This window comes from Salmo trutta, chromosome 11, assembly GCF_901001165.1.
Source record: "Salmo trutta chromosome 11, fSalTru1.1, whole genome shotgun sequence".
NCBI classification, from domain to species: domain Eukaryota; kingdom Metazoa; phylum Chordata; class Actinopteri; order Salmoniformes; family Salmonidae; genus Salmo; species Salmo trutta.
This window is the reverse complement of record NC_042967.1, coordinates 625,222-645,697: the sequence shown is the minus strand read 5'-3', so window position 1 is coordinate 645,697 and position 20,476 is coordinate 625,222. Positions and strand designations below refer to the sequence as shown.

The following is a 20,476-nucleotide window of genomic DNA, read 5'->3' as shown; positions in this document are numbered from 1 at the left end:
CCAAATTGGCACCTGTTTCTTACAGTAATGGATAAAACACCAAAAACAAATAACAATTATGAAACTCTCTTCATCTACACTATTTTTATTTTTTTTATTTTTTTATTTTACCGTTATTTTACCAGGTAAGTTGACTGAGAACACATTCTCATTTACAGCAATGACCTGGGGAATAGTTTCAGGGGAGAGGAGGGGGATGAATGAGCCAATTGTAAACTTGGGATTATTAGGTGACCGTGATGGTTTGAGGGCCAGATTGGGAATTTAGCCAGGACACCGGGGTTAACACCCCTACTTTTACGATAAGTGCAATGGGATCTTTAATGACCTCAGAGAGTCAGGACACCCGTTTAACACCTATTACTACACATCCACACACATACACATATTCTTTCACTAAACTTTTATTTGCTATTTTTGTACTGTCCTTTATGTTCGGTCCTCTGCAGCTGGTAGTTGGTAGAGCATGGCTTTTGCAACGCCAGGATAGTGTGTTTAATTCCTGGGTTCTCCCATACGTAAAAATTGTATGCACGCATGACTGTAAGACTGCTAAAGGGCATATATTATTATTATTATTATTATATTATTTCATAAAACAGGTGGACATGGAACATCCTTTTCTCAGACATCCAGTGTTGTTTTGCTTGTACACAGTTTGTTTTTAATCAGCCCTTAATGTACGTATTTGGGCAATAGTACATTTTTTACTTTACATTCATTCCCCATCATCAGGATCAGCCATTGGCTTGGTTGAGGCACCTGCTCGGGATGATGTTGACCAATCCTAGGGAATGTCACCAGCTCCCTCAGATTTCTCTGTGCTCTTTTGTTGAACGCTTGCTTCCATTACTCGACACTCCACAATTGCTCTATTGAATTTGAGATCTGGACACTGTGGCGCGTACCAGAGGTACGCGCAATGTTGTCGGGGGTACGCCAAATAAAAATGTGATTCACATTAAAAAAATAATAATAATAACACTTTTTTTCACATTTTCAAACAGTCCATTTATATTTTCCAACGGGGCTATACATTTGGTGAGGTTTTTTTCTCGCCTGAATAGCCTCATTTCACTGCCAAAAATAAAATTAAACCATCTAGTGTTCAGCAAAATAACAACACAATGTCAAATACAGGTAGCTTAGTCAAATGATTAACATCCAGTCACATTAACCGTTATTCCACTAACGGTCCGTATGTAGCCAAACGTAGCTGCTGCTCATGTTGGTATCTGTATAGATGGTGCAAAAGCCATGAAAGGGAGACATAGTGGAGTGGTAACGCGGGTGCAAGCAGTTGCTCCCGACACCACTTGGGTACACTGCAGCATCCACCAAGAGGCTCTTGCTACCAAGGGAATGCCTGACAGCTTGAAAGACGTTTTGGACACTACAGTGAAAATGGTTAACTTCGTTAAAGCAAGGCCCCTGAACTCTGGTGTATTTTCTGCACTATGCAATGATATGGGCAGCGACCATGTAACACTTTTACAACATACAGAAGTGCGCTGGTTATCAAGGGGCAAAGTATTGACACGTTTTTTTTTTAAATTGAGAGACGAGCTTAAAGTTTTCGCTACTGACCCTAATTTTCACTTGTCTGACTGCTTGTATGAAGACGAGTTTCTCACGACTGGCCTATCTGGGTGATGTTTTTTCTCGCCTGAAGGATCTGAATCTAGGATTACAGGGACTCTCCGCAACTATATTCAAATGTGCGGGACAAAATTGAGGCTATGATTAAGAAGTTGGAGCTCTTCTCTGTCTGCATTAATAAGGACAACACACAGGTCTTTCCATCATTGTATGATTTTTTTGTGTGCAAATTAACTCAAGCTTACAGACAATGTCAAATGTGATATTGCGAAGCACCTGTGTGAGTTTTATTTTAATTACATTTTTTTAACATTTTTAGTCATTTTGAGTTGGCTGCACAATTACGCAGGTACCTTCCCGAAATGGATGACACAAACAACTGGATTTGTTATCCCTTTCATGCCCTACCTTCAGTCCACTTACCGATATCTGAGCAAGAGAGCCTCATCGAAATTGCAACAAGCGGTCCTGTGAAAATTGATTTTAATCAGAAGCCACTGCCAGATTTCTGGATTGGGCTGCGCTCAGAGTATTCTGCCTTGGCAAATTGAGCTGTTAAGACACTGATTGTCACGCCCTGACCTGAGAGAGACAGTTTATTTCTCTATTTTGTTAGGTCAGGGTGTGGGGTGGGCATTCTATGTATTGTATTTCTTTGTTTTGGCCGAGTATGGTTCCTAATCAGAGGCAGCTGTCTATCGTTGTCTCTGATTAGGAATCATACTTAGTTGTTTTCTGTTTTGCGTTTCTGTACCTGACAGAACTGTGCGCTTTCATTTCCCTTTGTTATTTTTGTTCGAGTGTTTGTTTGACATAAAGAAATAATCGTGAACACGTGCCACGCTGCATCTTGGTCACCTCTCTACGACGATAGTTACAGAACTACCCACCACAACTGGATCAAGCAGCGTGCCCGGGAGGAGATGGATTCCTGGTCTCTGGAGGAGTTGTGAGAGAGGATAGACTGGACTTGGGGGCAAGTATTGGAGAGATACAGAAGCCTGTCGGGGAGGCAGGTGAAGGCAGCGAGAGAGGAACTAGCACGGCAAGGACGGAAGCACGAGAGGCAGCCCCCCCAAAAAATTTGGGGGGGCACACGGGTAGATTGGCGGAGTCAGGGTTGAGACCTGAGCCAACTCCCCGTGCTTATTGTGGTGAGCATGTGCCTGCTCCTTGTACTCTCCCTCCAGTGCGCCTCCACAGCCCAGTACGTCCTGTGCCTGCTCCTCGCATTCTCCCTCCAGTGAGTCTATTCAGCCTGGTACGCCCTGTGCCTGCTCCACGCACCAGGCTGTCAGTACATCTCCTCAGTCCGGTGAGACCCGTTCCGGCTCCACGTAAGAAGCCTCCAGTGATGATCCATGGTCCGGAGCCTCCAGTGATGATCCATGGCACGAAGCCTCCAGTGATGATCCATGGCCCGGAGCCCGTAGGGATAATCCATGGCAAGAAGCCTGTAGGGATGATCCATGGCCCGGAGCCTCCAGTGATAATCCATGGCCCGGAGCCTCCAGTGATGATCCATGGCACAAAGCCTCCAGTGGTGATCCATGGCGCGGAGCCTGCAGTGATGATCCATGGCGCGGAACCTCCTGAGACGGCCTGCAGCCCGGAACCTCCTGAGACGGCCTGCAGCCCGGAACCTCCTGAGACGGCCTGCAGCCCGGAACCTCCTGAGACGGCCTGCAGCCCGGAGTCTCCAGCAGCGGCCTGTAGCCCGGAGTCTCCAGCGGCGGCCTGCAGCCCGGAGTCTCCAGCGGCGGCCTGCAGCCCAGCGTCTTCAGCGGCGGTCCGCGGTCTGGTTCCTCCGGCGACACTGAAGCGGGGGGATCAGCGGGCGGAGTGGGCGCTACGCCCCGAACCAGAGCCGCCTCCAAGAGTAGATGCCCACCCGGACCCTCCCCTATAGGTTCAGGTTTGCGGCCGGGAGTCCGCACCTTTGCGGGGGGGGGGGGGTACTGTCACGCCCTGACCTGAGAGAGACGGTTTATTTCTCTATTTTGTTAGGTCAGGGTGTGGGGTGGGCATTCTATGTATTGTATTTCTTTGTTTTGGCCGAGTATGGTTCCTAATCAGAGGCAGCTGTCTATTGTTGTCTCTGATTAGGAATCATACTTAGGCAGCGTTTTCCCACCTGTGTTTTGTGGGTAGTTGTTTTCTGTTTTGTGTTTCTGTACCTGACAGAGCTGTGCGCTTACATTTCCCTTTGTTATTTTTGTTTGAGTGTTTGTTTGATTTAAATAAATAATCATGAACATTTGCCACGCTGCATCTTGGTCACCTATCTACGACGATCGTTACACTTATGCCCTTTGCAACCACATACAGTTGAAGTCAGAAGATTACATACACCTTAGCCAAATACATTTAAACTCAGTTTCACAATTCCTGACATTAAATCCTAGTAAAAATTCCCTGGCTTAGGTCAGTTAGGATCACCACTTTATTTTAAGAACGTGAAACGTCAGAATATTAGTGGAGAGAATGATTTCTTTCAGCTTTTATTTCTTTCATCACATTCCCAGTGGGTCAGAAGTTTACATACACTCAATTAGTATTTGGTAGCATTGCCTTTAAATTGCTTAACTTTGGTCAAACATTTCGGGATGGCCACTCCAATACCTTGACTTTGTTGTCCTTAAGCCATTTTGCCACAACTTTGGAAGTATGCTTGGGGTCATTGTCCATTTGGAAGACCCATTTGTGACCAAGCTTTAACTTTCTGACTGATGTCTTGAGATGTTGCTTCAATATATCCACAATTGTCCTTCCTCATGATGCCATCTAGTTTGTGAAGTGCACCAGTCCCTCCTGCAGCAAAGCACCCCCACAACATGATGCTGCCACCCCCGTGCTTCACGGTTGGGATGGTGTTCTTCGGCTTGCAAGCCTCCCCCTTTTTCCTCTGAACATAACGATGGGAATTATGGCCGAACAGTTCTATTTTTGTTTCATCAGACCAGAGGACATTTCTCCAAAAAGTACGATCTTTGTCCCCATGTGCAGTTGCAAACCGTAGTCTGGCTTTTTTATGGCAGTTGTGGAGCAGTGGCTTCTTCCTTGTTGAGCGGCCTTTCAGGTTATATCGATTTAGGACTAGTTTTACTGTGGATAAAGATTCTTTGGTACATGTTTCCTCCAGCATCTTCACAAGGTCCTTTGCTGTTGTTCTGGGATTGATTTGCACTTTTCGCACCAAAGTACGTTCATTTCTAGGAGATAGAAAGTGTCTCCTTCTTGAGCGGTATGACGGCTGCGTGGCCCCATGGTGTTTATACTTGCGTACTATTGTTTGTACAGATGAACGTGGTACCTTCAGGCGTTTGCAAATTGATCCCAAGGAGGAACCAGACTTGTAGAGGTCTTGGCTGATTTCTTTTGATTTTCCCATGATGTCAAGCAAAGAGGCACTGAGTTTGAAGGTAGGCCTTCAAGTACATCCACAGGTATACCTCCAATTGACTGAAATGATGTCAATTAGCTTGTCAGAAGCTTCTAAAGCCATGACATAATTTTCTGGAATTTTCCAAACTGTTTAAAGGCACAGTCAACTTAAACATCTGACCCACTAGAATTGTGATACAGTGAATTATGAGTGAAGTAATCTGTCTGTAAACAATTGTTGGAAATATTACTTGTGTCATGCACAAAGTAGATGTCCTAACCAACTTTCCAAAACTATAGTTTGTTAACAAGAAATTTGTGGAATGGTTGAAAAACGAGTTTTAATGATTCCAACCTAAGTGTATGTAAACTTCCGACTCCACCTTCCGGTTCTCGGCCCTCACTAGCATGAAAACGAAATACAGGCACAGACTGTGTGTGGAAAATTATTTAAGACTGAGACTCTCTCCAATACAACCCAACATTGCAGTTATGTGCATCCTTTCAAGCATACCCTTCTAATTAACCTGTGGTGAGTTATTCACAATTGTTGATGAACAAATAAGGTTTTATATGTAAGATGGTTAAATAAATAAATTCTTGATCATTAAATTATTATTTGTGCCCTGGTCCTATAAGAGTTCTTTGTCACTTCCCACGAGCCGGGTTGTGACAAAAACACTAATTCTTATGTTTAATAAATGTATTGTATAGTGTGTGTGTGGCAGGCTTACAATGATGGCAAAAACATTTGAGAGTTCCCTGACCCTGGTGCTAGAGGGGGTACGCAGCTAGAGGTTGAATGTTTGAAGGTGTACAGGACTATAACAAGTTTGGGAACCACTGCTCTAAATGTTAGTTGTCACCATGAGATCACAGAGGACAGTGTGTGAGTAACTTGACCGCTGACTGACAATCTTAATATTAGTTGGACCATTGGTTGGACGAAGTTAAGTTAGGCTAGACAGCATAAGCAATTGATCAGTTTACTTCATGCAATGTCCTTTGCTTACTGTAGGTTATCATGTCCTTTGCCCTAGTAGAATATCATAGTTTGTCCATATGAGAAAAAGGGTAGGCCTAATTAGTGGGTCAAATCAAATCAAATTTTGTTGGTCACATACACATGGTTAGCAGATGTTAATGCGAGTGTAGCGAAATGCATGTGCTTCTAGTTCTGACCATGCAGTAATATCTAACAAGTATTCTAACAATTTCACAACAACTACCTTTTACACACAAGTGTAAAGGAATGAATAAGAATATGTACATATAAATATATGGATGAGCGATGGCTGAACGGCATAGGCAAGATGCAGTAGATGGTATAGAGTAAAGTATATACATAGGAGATGAGTAATGTAGGGTATGTAAACATTATATAAAGTGGCATTGTTTAAAGTGACTAGTGATACATTTCTTACATCCAATTTTTAATTACTAAAGTGGCTAGAGATTTGAGTCAATATGTTTCCTGTTTCAGTTTCTGTCTATAGGCTGGGAGCAACAAAATGGAGTCGTGGTCAGATTTGCCAAAAGGAGGGCAAGGGAGAGCTTTATATGCGTCGCGGAAGTTAGAGTAACAATGATCCAGAATTTTGCCAGCCCGGGTTGTGCATTCAATATGCTGATAAAATTTAGCGAGTGTCTGATAATGTGGCAAAACTGTGTTGTCAAAAACAACAAGAAATGTAATAAAATCCTAGGTTACATGAATTGCTTTGATAAAGATTGCATTGAAATTGAACTTGGAACAAACTTGAACTTGTCTGAACAAATTTGCAGTCGAAGCATCTTTAATAAACAAATTCAAGTGGTTTGAACAAATATGATCTGAAACTCTTTTGGTGATTGAATATGTATTGAACTTGGAACAAACTTGAACTTGTCTGAACAAATGTGCAGTCGAAGCATCTTTAATAAACAAATTCAAGTGGTTTGAACAAATATGATCTGAAACTCTTTTGGTGATTGAATATGTATTGAACTTGGAACAAACTTGAACTTGTCTGAACAAATTTGCAGTCGAAGCATCTTTAATTAACAAATTCAAGTGATCTGAAACTCTTTTGGTGATTGAATATGTGTTGACTGATCTGAAACTCTTTTGGTGATTGAATATGTATTGAATAATAATGAAGTGTGATGGAACGTGCAAAAAAATGGGCGTGTACGTTAACGTTCAATAGAAATTGACCAATGAAAACACGCCTTTGAAAATGTATAGACAGCATCACTGATTGGCCAAGCAGCTGCTTTACCAGTGAGATGCACTGTTGAGCGCTACATCCCCTTTAAAGATTCTGAATGGTTCACGCCTAGGAGGCTGCTTGACACAGGTTTGTTGGATGTTTAACTTTATGCTTTGCCTATGCAATTATATTGTTCCAGGTTTGTGCTCAATAACTATGTAAAAATAATGAATACATTATTGTGTTTGTTTGCGCAATAACATTGATAACTGGGTCATTAAAAAAAACATCAGTCGCTCAATTTTCAAAAGGACTAAATGTCTGGTGGATTCATTCGTTTTAAATGTAGATAGCATCCATCATATTATCAATACAGATTACGTGATATCGCAGGCTGGATAGACTACGGATTTTAAGACGTAGGCCTATACTCGAAACATCACGAAAACAATAGTTCTCTTTCACAGGCGTTCCCTATTTCGTAACGTGCTTGGTGAATCAACACGTAGTCGTAAAAATAGCTATGTGCTGTATAACTTTTTCTTCCTGTAAGCTATATCAACTTCTTGCGACCGCAAATTGTAAACACGACATTTCCAAGGCAGTCTAGTGGAAGAGGTTGAAGGAAAAAGGTCGTATGAGTTGTGAACTGAAAGGAAATAGTACGTTTGTGCGACACTCAACTTTGTTTCGAAACGTTTATTGGCGTGATGCGCGCGTTTAGGGCTTGTGAAAAGAGCCCGAATGACGCTATTGTTAGCTAATTAACTCATATTGTAATACAAGTTTAAAAGGAGACAATGTATCCATTGTCAAACTCATGTTGCGGCATCCCCCGCCTTGTCATTTGTATCGAGACTGTTTGCTGAGTTGCTATCAGTGATTGTCGAAAAATATTCTTATGCTTTTTAAAACCATTTATTTAAACAAGCAATATAAAATACTATTTCCATTAGTAAAGCAAAAACGATAGGCTACTCCGAAATGTTAATACTTTTGATTTTATTTGGGGATTAAGTCATTTTTATCACGTTGCATTTAAAGGGAAAGGGTGATACCCGTTTAAGTGATCAGGTTCTGTTGAAATTGCAATGAGTAAGTATCTTGCAGCATATTAATGCTGCATTTGGCCTACTCCGGTCTTGGTGACCTTTTCAAATGAAGGTTTATTTTTGCTCTTGCTAAACAGTTCATTCATAAGCGTTATTAAGCTTAGTACAGGTGGCAAGATTTAGACCAGTTGGTGTTACTAAATCGTCAATGTTCTTTGCCAGAAATCTGTAATGCACACTTTCTTAACCCTGCCCAGGCCAGCTCAGGGTGGCTGCAAGTTCACAGCTATTTCAAAGACACAACCTTGTTACCAATGGTTGTGGCCTAATAAGTAGGCTAAGTTCAAATAATGATGGTGCCTTTGAAACTTGGTTGGATAGAACATTTGACGTTATAAGCTAGGCCTGGCTCAATGTGGTACAGCAGACAACCGCATTAGAGGAATTGCTTGGAATGTTGCCTGGAGTCTGTTTTTGACATTGACTTACTGAGTGTGCTGGTTTTAACTGCTTCTCCTGTTGACAATATGCTTGAGATGCGAACCCTTTATTTCACTGGATTGGTCTGTCATGTGGTTATCACATGGAGTTGCATTGTTCATATACTACAATAGAGATAATATTTTGTCAGTGTATTACAGTACTGCTGTTGAAGACAGTCTGGTTTTTAGGTGAAAGGTGAATGTCTCTTATTGACTACAACCCCCAGGGGCAGTGTGTTCCCGAAAATCTGGAGTAGTCTGCATTATTTAAAAAAAGTTGCCAGCTAAGGGGGAGTGGTGGCATGCCCCCCTCCAAAAATGTTTGCCCTTCAAAATCAGATTTGGTTGCATCTGATGCACCCCAATTTGTTAGTCAATTAAGTAGATACCACACAAGTAGGCAGCTAGTTGACTAGCAGCTGGTGCTTATGGAACACATGGAAGGGGTCACCGGGGATGTGTTTCAGTGAGGTGAAATGTTCACAATGTTGCAGATAAGTGTAGCAAATACATGTAAGATGGTTTCTTATTCTACAAGACAGACAACCATATCTGTTCTACTCAATGCTTTTCTATGTGAATGTTTCTGTAACGTTGCACCATCCTGAACCGGTCCCTGTTTACACCCATTCATCATCCAGCCAGGCTGTGTGCCACCTGTTGCCTGGTTCCCAATTGCCTGGTTCCCAATCCCACCATATCTTTTTTCCCTAAAAGCTCCTAGATCTGGTCTGAAACCAACCCCTATACCACCTTCCTTTAGTAGCATGCATTCATGTCTTTGAATTCATGTCAAATGCAGATATGAACGGATGTGTTGACTGACAACCATGTGGGAACTTCTACAGAAGATCTTTACACGCCTTTTACTATATATTACAAAGATATTCTACTACGAAGTCTGGTTCGTATTTGCCTATGTTACATCTCTCCAAATGTGCCGCAAAATGGTGCTGACAGAGAGGGCTGCTTTGCTTCTAGTCCTTAGGAAACTTTGCAGTATTTTGTTTTTTTATGTATTATTTCTTACATTGTTAGCCCAGAAAATCTTAAGTGTTATTACAAAGAGCCGGGAAGAATTAGATATCAGAGCGGCGTCAACTTACCAGCACTACGACTTTCCCGAAGCGGATCCTTTTTCCGGACTACCCAGGGCATTTGAGATGATTCCAGAGGCTGACCCAAAACAACGCCGCCAGAGAAGAGGTAGATGGAGCGGTCTTCTGGGCACACTTTGAAGGCGCGCACACCACCCACCGCTTTCGAGTGTATTTCTCACTAATGTCCAGTCTCTAGATAACAAAGGTAGATGAAATTAGGACAAGGGTTGCTTTCCAGAGAGACATCAGGGATTGTAACATACTCTGTTTCACAGAAAATTGCGCTCTCGGGATATGCTGTTGGAGTCGATACAGCCACCAGGATTCTTTGTACGTCGCACCGACAGGAATATACATCTCTCCGGAGTCATTAAAACTCGTTTTTCAACCACTCCACAAACTTCTTGTTAACAAACTATAGTTTTGGCAAGTCGGTTAGGACATATAGTTTGTGCATGACATAAGTAATATTTCCAACAATTGTTTACAGACAGATTATTTCTCTCATAATTCACTATCACAATTCCAGTGGGTTGGAAGTTTGCATACACTAAGTTGACTGTGCCTTTAAACAGCTTGGAAAATTCAAGAAAATGTCATGGCTTTAGAAGCTTCTGGGCTAATTGACATCATTTGAGTCAATTGGAGGTGTACCTTTGGATGTATTTGAAGGCCTACCTTCAAACTCAGTGCCTCTTTGCTTGACATCATGGGAAAATAAAAAGAAATCAGCTGAGACCTCAGAAAAAAATGTGTAGACCTCCACAAGTCTGGTTCATCCTTGGGCACCATTTCTAAACGCCTGAAGGTACCACTATCATCTGTACAAACAATAGTAGGTAAGTTTAAACACCATGGGACCACGCAGCCGTCATCTCTAGGAGACAGAACGCGTCTCCTTCCTTAGTGGTATGACCGTGCTTTGGTGCGAAAAGTGCAAATCAATCCCAGAACAACAGCAATGGACCTTATGAAAATGCTGGAGGGAACGGGTACAAAAGTATCTATATCCACAGTAAAACGAGTCCTATATTGCCATAACCTGAAAGGCCTCTCGGCAAGGAAGAAGCCACTGTTCCAAAACTGGCATAAAAAAGCCAGACTATGGTTTGAAACTGCAAATGGGGACAAAGATTGTACTTTTTGGAGAAAGGTCCTCTGGTCTGATGAAACAAAAATAGAACTGTTTGGCCATAATTACCATCGTTAGGTTTGGAGGAAAAAGGGGGAGGCTTGCAAGCTGAAAAACATCATCCCAAACGTGAAGCACGGGGGTGGCAACATGTTGTGGGGGTGCTTTGCTTCAGGAGGGACTGGTGCATCATGAGGAAGGACAATTATGTGGATATATTGAAGCAACATTTCAAGACATCAGTCAGGAAGTTAAAGCTTGGTCGCAAATGGGTCTTCCAAATGGTCAATGACCCCAAGCAAACTTCCAAAGTTGTGGCAAAATGGCTTAAGGACAACAAAGTCAAGGTATTGGAGTGGCCGTCCCGAAATGTTTGACCCAAGTTAAACAATTTAAGGGAAATGCACTCAATTAGTATTTGGTAGCATGTAAACTTCTGACCCACTGGGAATGTGATGAAAGAAATAAAAGCTGAAATAAATCATTCTCTCCACTATTATTCTGACATTTCACATTCTTAAAATAAAGTGGTGATCCTAAGACAGAATTTTTACTAGGATTTAATGTCAGGAATTGTGAAACTGAGTTTAAATGTATTTGGCTTAGGTGTATGTAAACTTGACTTCAACTGTATCTTTCACTCAAACGCTGGGGGAGGGGTGAAGACTTCACTGTTTTGTAACTGTAGATTGCCCCTTTAAACTTTTGCAAATGCTTATTTACCGTGAAGACCAGTTGATTCATTAATTGTATTGTGAACAGTCTAGCTCTACACTTAATTTACTGCACTTGAGACGCTTTGCGACGGCTTCAGCTTTGAACTCTGTTTACACAACTTAAAGGAGAAGTTGTCTTTTTTACAACAAAATCTATATTTTGTATGGAAATGTCATGTTCTAGAAGGGTCCAGACACAGAAGCGCACACTGTCTTCTCTTCGTCGGGCATCATTTGAAAGACTGGGAATCCATCGGTTGCTATGAGAATCCAATGTCCTGAGGATATCATTGTTTGAGGATCACAAAGTAGTGCTGAGCAATTTAGTGCTTTTATTTTTTTTTCTCGGTCTGTTCGGTTTCAATATAATTTAAAACATTATATCTAATCTCTGCTCAGGCTGCAGTCTGCCAGACAGACCTAACCTTATCTAGGTGAATGCACCAATTTGTAAGTTGCTCTGGATAAGAGCGTCTGCTAAATGACGTAAATGTAAATCTATTCACCCCCCATACTGTACTGTCTTTGATTCATCCTATTTAGCTAGCCTGCCTAAGTGCTTCAGAGCTGTCTGACAATCATTTGACTTGTTCTTCAAAGTAGATAAGGCATACTTTTCAAACTCTATCCCTTTTTTGTTGTGTACATTCCTCTCTCATGCAGTCTGTGTATCTGTATATAGAACTGTATATAATGACGAGATGCTCATGTTGCCGCCATAACAATGGGGGTCGTTGTCCCAAAGGTGGGAAGGCTGGCAACAAGCTTAGATCCCAATGCGTTTTATTGGCTTATTTAGGACAGATTTTGCCGAGCGGTTTCACTCTCGCTTCGCCTCTTCCCCTCTGATCTATCTCCGTCAGCCAGAAATGGGAGCATTGGATTATGGTTATTGTAGTTAATTACCACGTTTCTGAGAAACTTAGGTGGAATATTAAAGCAGGAAGCACCAGTGACTCGGTCAATAAGAAAGATGAAGCAGCTGCTTAGCTACAGGACTGTTTTGCTAGCACAGACTGGAATATGTTCCAGGATTTTTCCGATGGCATTGAGGAGTACACCACATCAGTCACTGGCTTCATCAATAAGTGCATCGATGGTGGGGACGACGTCATCGATGCACTTATTGATGAAGCCAGTGACTGATGTGGTGTACTCCTCAATGCCATCGGAAAAATCCTGGAACATATTCCAGTCTGTGCTAGCAAAACAGTCTGTGCTAGCAAAACATATTCCAGTCTAAGCAGCTGTACATACCCCAACCAGAAGTCATGCATTACAGGCAACATTTGTACTGAGCTAAAGGGTAGAGCTGCTGCTTTCAAGGAGCATGGCTTCCAAACTATTAGACTACAAAAGGAAGCACAGCTGAGAGCTGCCCAATGACATGAGGGCATCAGCTGTTCCGGACGACTGTGTGATCCCCGCTCTCCGTAGCCATGTGAGCAAGACCTTTTAAACAGGTCAACATTCACAAAGCTGCGTGGCCAGACGGATTACCAGGACGTGTAATCCGAGCACGCGCTGGCATGTGTCTTCATTGACATTTTCAACCTCTCCCTGTCCGTGTCTGTAATACCAGCATGTTTCAAGCAGACCACCATAGTCCCTGTGCCCAAGAACGCTAAGGTAACCTGCCTAAATGACTACCGACCCGTAGCACTCACATCTGAAGCCGTGAAGTGCTTTGAAAGGCTGGTCCTGGCTCACATCAACACCATTATCCTAGAAATCCTAGACCTGCCCCAGTTTAACAATCTGCCCAAATTGCGTCTGCTGCATTTCTGATTTTAAAACGATCCATAACTTTTTTCAAATAATTGAATGATTCTCTGTGGCCAAATCATGCTTTAGTAGCCTATTTTGAATAATTTTATTTACTTTTGTATAGACTGGATTAGGCTATTTTTGGCCATTTTTATTCAATTTACTTTAGGAAAAGCTTCTTCTAGCCTTATGCATTCGCTGCCTATGCTTGCATATGAAAACGTAACCTCATTCGCTATTTGAGTACAGGCTACGGATTCCATTTGTTTTTGTAGGCCATTCTAAATAAAATAAAAAATCCATCCATAGGCTATATTTAAAGACCATATTAAATTAAGAATAGTCTGGGTGAGAATATTATCAAGTGCTTGTTAAATTGTGAATGAGAGACTGAAGTGCGTGCAGCCAGCGCAAGAAGCAGAGCTCATGCCTTTCATGTGGCTTTTTTCAAATCATCATTAGTCACATCATGCAGGCTTTAGTAAGTGTAAAAAAATCTAAACGTATAGCCCAATGTTTGTATCACAACTGAAGTTTCATAAATAACTCTAAATGAAGCCAATAGGAGGACCTGTTTTCTTTTGTTAATTGCTCAACACAGAATAGCCGCATGTGCGCACTCTCTCGGAAATCATTTGGAGAAAATATCCTTTCTAATTTATTCAGCTGTGTTCAATTGTATTCCTCATACTGTAAAATAGTGCCACAGAATTCTAAGCAAACCTTGTCTGCTAAATGAACTAGTGTAGCCCACAGCCAGATCAGGGCCTAACATAAGGTAAACTCAGAATATGCTATTCTGTTCTTCTGGAATGGGCTACATTTTCTTCGTTTCTTTCGACCTGTCCTAAAATAAATAATGGATTTATTGTGATGGTGTAGACTATATTACATGGATGTATTAGACTTTTTAAAATGTAGATGTTCCAACGGTCTGCATCAGTGCTTCCTGGAAGCCAGGACATGCTAAACATGTTTGTTAATTAACGGTCAGTTACCGTGAGACCGGCAGTTATTTGCATGACAAAGCTACAGCCCTACCCATGAGCCCCTTCTCTTTCCATTTAACCAGCATCCTCACCCACTGAGCACTGACCGACACCGGACGTCCATGGACGTTGAAATTTGGTCAATCCGCCCTGGCCATGATTTTAACGTCCACGGTTGTCAGGACCAGCCTTCATTTGGTCCAAACATGGACGTCCATGATTGATTCAGATTTGAACCGTACCTAATCTGAAACAATCATAGATGTCTGTTTCACAAGTTTGTACAGTAAAGAAAAGTAGAATATCGTAAAGCACAGAGTACAGTAAAGGGTTTAGTACTGTCGAGTATAGTACACATTAGAGCACACTAAAGTGGATTACAACCTACTCTTCCGTGCTGTACTGTGTGTATATACTCTGCTTTACTCTATTGAGCTCTACTGTGCTGTACTTAGAAGTCACAAGTTTGGACATCAAAGATTGGTACAGATTTGGTCCGGCCCAACAATTTTGTTTAGTGGAGCTCATTAAAATAATACAGAATGTGTAGAATAATACCCACATATGCAAAGGGGGATATTGCCTACGTCTAGCTCGGTGTACCTATTTAGGATACATCACCATGAAGAGAATGGCATTAATATCCATAATGAATTTCTGTGTTGTATAGATCAGGGACCCACCTCACTTACTGTGGTTCAATTAACAAACGATTTTTATTTGTATTTAAATATTTTTTTTAACTCAAGGTGTTGTAACAGCTGACACTTCATTCTTTCTGCAGACATTTTTTTATTCTTAATTTGGAGAAGATATTTAAGAGTTTATGGAAAACATGGTCACCTAAAAAAGGGGATTTTACCTAACTTTGCATCGGCACAGTTCTTCTAGTAAATGTATTTTTGTAAAAACAATGGTTCGTTACCTTGTTTGCCATATGTTTTAAGTGAGTCACAACGCAATTCCGTAACACGGGTTGCTGCGACGCACACAGACCAATTGCTCCAGTCTACAAACTTGTGATTATCATGTGGCGTATTGGAGGATTCAGCTTTAAAGTACAATGACAGCATTCATCCCAAGCAATTCAAGGAAATCTGGAAATGGAGGCTTGTGGTGTGGGGAAAAACTCTTGGTCCTCTCTCTCTGTCGTCTCAAATGTTCGGCGTATCTAGCATTTTCTACTACAGATTACGGCGCTCTCTCTCACCCCACTCTGTGGAACAGGGCCAAGGGCGCACTGCCTCTCCGCCGCGACCCGCCTGCTCCGCTTGTCTTTGGCAGGGGTTACTATTAGCGAGAGCCCCATTCCGTTGAGTGGAAAGTTGGTGCTAAACTTTCTATTTAACTGGCTAAATGAGCTAAAGCTGATGAGATTAAGGGTATTTAATACTTTCCATCGATGGTTAAATTGTTTTGAGTTTGTAGCATTTCAGTATAGCCACAGTGGGATCAGAAAATCAAACTTAATTTGTCACGTGCTGAATACAGTGTATACGGTAAGGTGTAGACCTTAATGTGAAATGCTTACTTACAAGCCCTTAATCAACAGTGCAGTTCAAGAAGAGTTAAGAAAATATCTACCAAATAAACTAGAGAAAAAAGTGAATGTAAATAGTCCAGTGGCCATTTTATTAATTGTTCAGCAGTCTTATGGCTTAGTGGTAGAAGCTGTTGAGGAGCCTTTTGGTCCTAGACTTGGCGCTCCTGTACCGCTTGCTGTGCGGTAGCAGAGAAAGTCTATGACTTGGGTGACTGGAGTCTCTGACAATTTTTGGGCCTTTCCTTTGACACAGCCTATTATATATGTCCTGGATGGCAGGAAGCTTGGCCCCAGTGATGTACTGGGCAATACGCGTTACCCTCTAGTGCCGTACGGTCAGATGTTGAGTAGTTGCCATACAAGGCGGTGATGTAACTAGTCAGGATGCTCTCGATGGTGCAGCTGTAGAACTTTGAGGATCTGGGGACCCATGCCAAATCTTTTCATTCTCCTGAGTGGGAGTATGCTTTGTCGTGCCCTCTTCACGATTGTCTTGGTGTGTTTGGACAATGATGGTTCATTGGTGATGTGGACACCAAGGCACTTAACTCTCGACCCGCTTCACTACAGCCCAGTTGATGTTAATTGGGGCCTGTTGTTGCCTACCCCGTGTTGTTGCCTACTCTTACCACCTGGAGGTGGCCTGTCAGGAAGTCCAGGATCCAATTGCAGAGGGAGGTGTTTAGTCCCAGGGTCCCTAGCTTAGTGATGAGCTTTGAGGGCATTATGGTGTTGAATGCTGAGCTGTAGTCAGTGAATAGCATTCTCACATAGGTGTTCCTTGTCCAGGTGGGAAAGGGCAGTGTGGCATGCAATTGAGATTGCGTTATCTGTAGATCTGTTGGGGCGATATGCGAATTGGAGTGGGTCGAGGGTATCCGGGAAGATGCTGTGAGCCATGACCAGCCTTTCAAAGCACTTCATGGCTACCAACGTGAGTGCTACAGGGCGGTAATCATTTATGCAGGTTACTTTCGCTTCCTTGGGCACAGGGACTATGGTGGTCTGCTTGAAACATGTAGCTATTACAGACTTGGTCAGGGAGAGGTTTTGTGAATGTTGACCTGTTTTAAGGTCTTGCTCACATCGGCTACCGAGAGCGTTATCACAGTCATCCAGAACAGCTGGTGCTCTCGTGCATGCTTCAGTGTTGCTTGTCTCGAAGCGAGCATAAAAGGCATTTAGCTTGACTGGTAAGCTTGCGTCACTGGGCAGCTCGCGTCTGAGTTTCTCTTTGTAGGCCGTAATCATTTAAGCCCTGCGACGTCCGACGAGCATCAGAGCCAGTGTAGTAGGATTCAATCTTAGTCCTGTATTGACGCTTTGCTAGTTTGATGGTTTGTCTGAGGGCGTAGTGGGATTTCTTATATGCGTCCAGATTAGTGTCCCACTCCTTGAAAGCGGCAGCTCTCGCCTTTAGCTCGATGCGGATGTTGTCTGTAATCCATGGCTTCTTTTTGGGGTATGTATGGTCACTGTGGGGACGATGTCGTCCATGCACTTATTGATGAAGCCGATGACTGAGGTTGTAAACTCCTCAATGCCATTGGATGAATACCGGAACATATCCCAATCTGTGCTAGCAAAACCGTCCTATAGCCTTGCATCCGTGTCATCTGACCATTTCCGTATTGTGAGAGTCACTGGTACTTCCTGCTTTAGTTTTTGCTTGTAAGCAGGAATCGGGAGTATAGAATTATGGTCAGATTTGCCAAATGGAGCGTGTGGGAGAGCTGTGTGTGTGGAGTAAAGGTGGTCTAGAGTTTTTTTAATATCTTTTTTTTTTTTCTTCTCTTGTTGCACATGTGACATGCTGGTAGAAATTGGGTAAAACAAATTTAAGTTTGCCTGCATTAATAAAGTCCCCGGCCACTAGGAGCGCCACTTTTGGATGAGCATTTTCTAGTTTGCTTTTGGCCTTTTATAGAGTTGGTTGAGTGTGGTCTTAGTGCCAGCGTCAGTCTGTGGTGGTAAATAGACGGCTACGAATAATATAGATGAGAACTCTCTTGGTAGATAGTGTGGTCTACAGCTTATGATAAGGTACTCTACCTCAGGCGCGCAATACCTCGAGACTTCTTTAATATTAGACACCAGCTGTTATTGACAAATGGACACGCACCCCCTCCCCTCATCTTACCAGACGTAGTTTCTCTCTTCTGCCGGTGCATGGAAAATCCTGCCAGCTCTATCAGTGTCGTCGTTCAGCCATGACTCAGTGAAACATAAGAAATTACAGTTTTTAATGTCCTGTTGGTAGGATAGTCTTGATCGTACGTCATCTATTTTATTTTCCAATGATTGCACGGTGGCAAATAGAACGGATGACAGTGGGCGTTTACTCGCTCTCCTACGAATTCTCAGAAGGAAGCCTGACCTCCGCCCCCTTTTTCTCCATCTTTTCTTCATGCAAATGACAGGGATTTGGGCCTGTTCCCAGGAAAGCAGTATATCCTTTCCGTCGGACTCGTTAAAGAAAAATGATTCTTCCAGTTCAAAGTGAGCAATCGCTATTCTGATGTCCAGAAGTTATTTTCGGTTATGCCGAACCGTAGCTAGAGTGCTGTAACGAAATGTTGATGTTAAAAATGGCTTTATAAACGGTTCCTCACCACTGGATGCCAAAATGTATTTTTGAACCGAGTTATCAACCGAACCGTGACAAACAATTAATGAACCGACACATGGATTTAGTAAACCTTTGCACCCCTACATTTTATTTGAACGTTAAGACGGCAGGTTTTACGCTTTGTTTATGAAGCTTGATGTAGAGCGACGTGTACAGAAAGCTATTATTCTCTTAATGATGTTCATGGTTATAAATGGCTTTTTGACAAACGCACATGCAGTTTAAAATTAAACTAGGTGAAAATTGGGGAAGATGTATTACTTTTTGAAATTGTCCTCTGCCATATTTTTAGGATTCATAGCCCAGACTCAGATTCTTAGGTCCAATCTGTAAATGTGCTGACCCTGGTTTTGTTTGTAAATGGGAGTGATGGATCTTGGCAAATAAAAGGATTATACTATCTTTGGTTTTGGGGGCTCATATCCCAATATTCTAAACTGTGGCGGTTATCAGCAGTCAGTGGCACCATCATCAGTACTAACAGTGGTTGATTCTGCAGTCCAGAGTGATGGTGGGAGCCTCATGGAATCTTGGCAGGGTATGGGTAGGTTAGGAAAGCCTGGTCCCAAATGTTTGTGCTATATGGCTACAGTTATGCATGACCATAAGAGTTGGCAAGACAGCACAAACAGATCTGGGACCGGGCTAAGGGTAGGTAGGTTCTAGTTTTGAAGCCATCTTAGCAGACTACTAACTGTCATTAGGTCCTGTTGACAGGGCTGAGAGGGAGGCTGCAGTCACCGAGCCATACCTGCAGTGCGGACAACCTTGGCTCCACTTCACCCATCTCCCTCCCCAATGTCCCAACTCTCTATGACCCTGTACAGTGAGGTCATGTGTCCCAGTGCGTTTGATTTCCTCTCAGGGTTCACCTGGTGTCCTGAAAGCCGTTCTCCCCCACCAAAGTCACCTTTTGTGTCCAAAGCGGAGTGGGGATTGAGGGTGAGAGATGAGTGTGGGTGTGTCATATGTTAACAACTTTGCATGAATAGAATAACGATCCCCCTGCCCCTTTACTACAACATCCCGCAGGGCTATTTGTAGCTAATGCTGTTGAATTATCAATGAGGCATCAGTGCTTAACAAATCACAACACATGCGCATGCACACAGCCTACTCAATAACTGAATAGTGCATGGCAGTTTCAAATGAAATGTTGTTAGTCACATGCGCTTAATACAACAGGTGTAGACCTTACAGAAAAATGCTTACTTACGAGCCCCTAACCAACAATGCAGTTAAGAAAGTAACAAGTAATTAAAGGGTAGCAGTAAAATAAGCCATTATTATGAGGGGTATTTCTGTATGCCAAAGGTTGTTGCGCTAGGCTAGAGTATCCATACTGTGCTAATTCAGGAGTGAATCAATGTGCTACAGGGATGGTGCTGCTGATGTTTTCCTCCAATTGATGGCCTTTTTCATATCACTGAGACTGGAAACCTGGTGGCTTTTGTCCTGAGAATTCAAGGTGACTTCAAGAGGGGCTTTTCAGGAGGGTGCAATGTTACAGAACTTTCATAAAGATGCAATTCTATCTCACTATAGTGAGCTCTATTTGAATAAGATTTATATCTGCAATTGCAAGGTTCAGAATGTCCCACTTCACTGAATACACTATGTCTAGAAGTGGATTAGCTGGTATTGTGACAGTAGTGTAAGCCCTCTAGGCATTTCAAACTGTAAACAACAAACTGGGCTAGAATGCTGCTTTCGCACATCTTTAGCAGCTTAAAGTTAACAGAATTCTTTAGAAGACTAGGGATTTAGAAGTGTTTCTGGACCAGGCCTAGGAGTGGGAATGGGCTAGGTATTGTTTGAAGTAAGCCTAGACTGGAGAGCTGTGTTGGTGTGTACGCGTGCCTCTTAGACCTGGGTTTCAATACTGGAAAAA

At 42.5% G+C, this 20,476-nt stretch overlaps 1 protein-coding gene across 1 annotated transcript in view; it reads left to right on the top strand.

Annotated features, from left to right (window-relative positions):
- Nucleotides 1-7,237: 7,237 nt before the first annotated feature.
- LOC115202052 (long-chain-fatty-acid--CoA ligase 1) overlaps nt 7,238-20,476 on the top strand; it is a 54,208-nt gene continuing 40,969 nt past the window's right edge. Inside the window, exon 1 of the mRNA XM_029765908.1 lies at nt 7,238-7,322. The gene's annotated coding sequence lies outside the window, so the exon portion shown is untranslated. The remainder of the gene's footprint in view (nt 7,323-20,476) is intronic.